This window comes from Mucor mucedo, assembly GCF_025094135.1.
Source record: "Mucor mucedo strain NRRL 3635 chromosome Unknown EV154scaffold_131, whole genome shotgun sequence".
Classification (NCBI taxonomy): domain Eukaryota; kingdom Fungi; phylum Mucoromycota; class Mucoromycetes; order Mucorales; family Mucoraceae; genus Mucor; species Mucor mucedo.
Genome location: NW_026252415.1, coordinates 104,109 through 108,527, shown reverse-complemented (window position 1 = coordinate 108,527; position 4,419 = coordinate 104,109). Strand labels below are relative to the sequence as shown.

At 33.8% G+C, this 4,419-nt stretch overlaps 1 non-coding gene across 1 annotated transcript; it reads right to left on the bottom strand.

Annotated features, from left to right (window-relative positions):
* Nucleotides 1-4,010: 4,010 nt before the first annotated feature.
* EV154DRAFT_t113 lies at nucleotides 4,011-4,084 on the bottom strand. The gene has a single exon. It is a non-coding gene; the product is annotated as a tRNA-Ile (tRNA).
* Nucleotides 4,085-4,419: the final 335 nt, after the last annotated feature.

Below are 4,419 nucleotides of genomic sequence, written 5' to 3'. Positions count from 1 at the left end.
GCATCACAAGCAGCATAGTAGATCTGAGAGTCCAAAAGGCTGGTCGCACTCCAATTACTTAATCTTGGGGTGTTGTCCTTAAAAAGTGTTGAGCAAATATAATTTAAGCCGTAGCTTGCCTTGTCTATGACATCTTTGGTCTTGCAGTAGGTACCTAATTCCAATTTCCCGTGGCTCCCTTCTAAACCAAAATCCCTTTCCAGTTTTTTTAAATCGCCACCTACTGATCGTCCAATCCTGATCACTTTTTCTGACTTGAGGAAAACTTTCAACGAACTAGGAAAGCTACTTTTGTCATACTTGTTTAGCCTTAGCAACCAGACATTTGAGTCATATGCAATCTGTACCAAGGAAACTTTTCTGATTGCAAAGGGCGAGCGATTGAAGTACCATTCACAATCGAATCCAACACACAAAGTACCTTGCTCATCTGCAACCTTAAGGAGATCATTGACTATTGAATTGATGGCTGTTGCGGTATCAAGAACACCGACTTTGACATCGCTAGGAATTGTGTATGTGGGAAGTTTGGCGTCTACGCTTGATAAATTAATATCATTATCAAAAATTTCCAACTTTTTTTTTTTAGCATGTTGGTTATTATGTAGGAGCAGTGTCACGAATATTTTCTTTTTCTTTTCTGCTGACATTGCCTCGAGGTATATGTTGCACGTTTTCCTTTACTGTTGGAACAACAGATTCAAGAAACTTTTGATCAGCTGTGACATTGTCGGTGAAGATAAATTTTGGAAGATCATATCCGTAAATATTGTAGCTTTGAATCAAACTATTGTATACCGGCTTGAGATGACTGTGAGCTTTTGTAGATACCAACGCCTGAGCCCTAATGTCTTCGTCCTCGTTGCATACAGTATATAATACACCAACACAGGAACGCCATTAATTTTCCCCATAGGATCAATTACTTTAAATGAGTGCTCTACTTTAAGAATCTCTCCTCCCAAAGACGAAATCATTTGATCCATAAAAGGTCGAAGGTCATTGATTATTTAACAATACACAAAGCTAAGGTAGCTAGCTGAAGGGACAGAGCCGGCATATCTTTCCTTGTCGTTGAAGGGAGAGAACTCTGGATTGACAGATTTCATATTCCACAATCCCATAGTGGTGCTAGTTTTATTGCATCTTAAGACATCCAGATATCGAAGCTGTAACTCATCGTATCTAAGCCCAAGAAATTCTCTAAGCGCCTGACTGACTTTGCTAGGCCCAAGAGAGTTTTGAGCTCCAGCTCTCAACAGTTTACCCAAATCTTTAGAATTCCAGATCTATGGGTCAGATGTGCGGGAAAATTAAGTTGAATTCTATATGGCCGCTGTGCAATCAATTTTCTATCATAGCCAACACAGATACCATTTTCCTTATTGGGACACTCAAAACGATATGTCATGATATAAAAGTTTCCGAAATTTTGCACGTTAGTCACAGAAGATTGAATAATAATGTTTACATGGACACAAAAACTTACTGGTGAATATCTACGATCTTTCTGGCTTTTGGATTGTCCAAGAATCCCTTCTTATTTCGATTTTTGAAGCATCCAGGAACTAAGCATTTTAACATTTTGTTTCTTGTATCCATCAATGCATGTGGCATCCAGATAAACACTTTAGGCAGATATAGTGATTCCGGATTAGGATCTTTTGACAATGCGCAATTCGCCATTGGTGGGTTTATCCAATATGTGCTACTCTTGTATGCATTTTTTGTTTCACACTCAAATTGGATCTTTTCGAGATACTTGTCTAATAGTCCACCCTTTAAAGTCTTGCTTGCATCTTCATCAATTGTGAGAAACTCCTCCTCTGTCATCTCAGACTCCTCGTCTACGTAAGCGCTAACAAAAGTAGATTTAAATTAAGCTTCTGTATATTTTAATTTTTTCAATTTTTGACCATTCTGTATCATCTTCGTCCACGAGATAGCTTATCTCATCAATGGTTGTTTTAGATCTCACCCCATTGTCCTAAAAAAATCAATGCATTTTAGTAAATCCGTAATACCTAAACCGTTTACTTTAGTTACTTTGATACTGATATCTTCAGTATCACTCAATGCATGACAATCAGCTTCAAGTATGTCAGATGTATCGATCTCAGAGCTGCTTTGGTTACAGGTCGCATTAGGGTTGTTGGACATGAAGTCCAAAATAGAGGTATTTTTATCAAACAGATTGGGTTTTTTTTTTATGATTTTTAGAAAGATCCATGGTATTATGTTATAAAAATGAAAAAGGAATGTGCACATGATTCAATACACCTTTTATACATTATTAATCCTCGTGGCAATTTGAGTTGGCGGGCAGCACAATTTATAGAAAATGAAGTGATTTTATTGGCTCTGAATATTAAACTATAGAAAATCATTGAAATGTACGAGTTTTGATTGGGTTGATATTGAAATTTATAGAATTTACTGAAACCTGGTTGGGCAAGATAACTACAGCTGTGAGGAGAGGGCCCGAAATTTTTTACGCAGAAAATGTCGTACTATCTTTTGTACTACTTTAAATAATATAAATTAATCATAAATCCCAATTCATAATAAAGCATCTTTTATCTCCTATTCATAATTAACCTATTGTCAGATATAATTTTGTACTAAGCTCTGTACAACTTCAATTTAGATATAACCATTTCACAAAACTGTAATTCAATAAAGATCATCTTTTATTGTTACAATGCGGATTTTCAGTATGTAATAATTGACTTCAACACTAAAAACTTTACTCAGACAATTAATATTTTTCATGCTAACTTTTAGCATTGTACTTCTCTAACTTGAATCTTTACCTTTTTATATTTAAAACCTTTTGACAAATTTATTATTATTATCATTTATCCGAAATCAAGGGTATCGTTACCGATCCTTTGATTTCTCAAAAACTATATAAACCTTACAACAAAACATATTTCAATAAACATTCGGATTTTACTATATACTTTTATCATAAACTTGCCTATCGAATATTATATCTTCTATATATAATTGGCCTATTATCTCACTGTCCCCCTAGAAAAACCGAAGCCTTAGTCTCTTTTTCTCTGTATCTGTCTATCAAGACCTTTTATTTTATTTTACTTAACTGGATCGTTACCATATGTATTTATTATATATTTATATAAAATAACGTGATGCTCACTTAGAACTGAATAATTAACTACAAACGTATATTATTCTCCTTCTACCTTACTGTCAAAACTAAATCTAAACCAATCACTACTTCTCACATTGTATCATTATTTACTATACTTAACTTTACATAAGCACATCTATTAAAATCACTCTGACACTATAACTAAGAACGATGACGACAAAAAGCTGTTACAATGCGGATTTTCAATATGTAATAATTGACTTCAACTCTAAAAACTTTACTCAGACAATTTATATTTTTCATGCTAACTTTTAGCATTGTACTTCTCTAACTTGAATCCTTACCTTTTTATATTTAAAACCTTTTGACAAATTAATTCTTATTATCATTTATCCGAAATCAAGGGTATCGTTACCGATCCTTTGATTTCTCAAAAACTATATAAACCTTAAAACAAAACATATTTCAATAAACATTCAGATTTTACTATATACTTTTATCATAAACTTGCCTATCAAATATTATATCTTCTATATATAATTGGCCCATTATCTTACTGTCTCCCTAGAAAAACCGAAGCCTTAGTCTCTTTTTCTCTGTATCTGTCTTTTAAGACCTTTTATTTTATTTTACTTAACTGGATCGTTACCATATATATTTATTATATATTTATATAAAACAACGTGGTGCTCACTTAGAACTGAATAATTAACTACAAACGTATATTATTCTCCTTCTACCTTACTGTCAAACTAAATCTAAACCAATCACTACCACTCACATTGTATCAAAGCTAAACGACATTTTTTTTTGATAAATGTCGTAAAAAAAAAATGTCCGGACGGTCTTGGAGTGAAGACCTTTTGAGTCTAACCAGGGCAAAAAAAACAATTGCTCACTAACAGGGTCGAACTGTTGACCTTGGCGTTATTAGCACCACGCTCTAACCAACTGAGCTAAGCGAGCACTCTCTTTCGCTTTTCCAAACGTTTAATTAAATTGGAACGGTTCAATATTTTAGCCGGTACTTTAAAATCGATAAAATATCAACAACGTTAGCAACAACTTCCAAAATAAGTTTTACAGTATTAAAGCTTATTACCTCAAGTACCTTCAAACAAGTTTTCAACCCCATTGGACAAGATCTACAGTTTTTAGAAAATTCGAAATTGTTAATTTCTTAAAAAATGGAAAATCAACAAGCAATGGACTGCACCATTGATTCTGTACAGCCTAACCTCGATCACGGACAACTCTTGGAATATGTCTACAATCTCACTTCTCAAGTAAACGAGCACTCT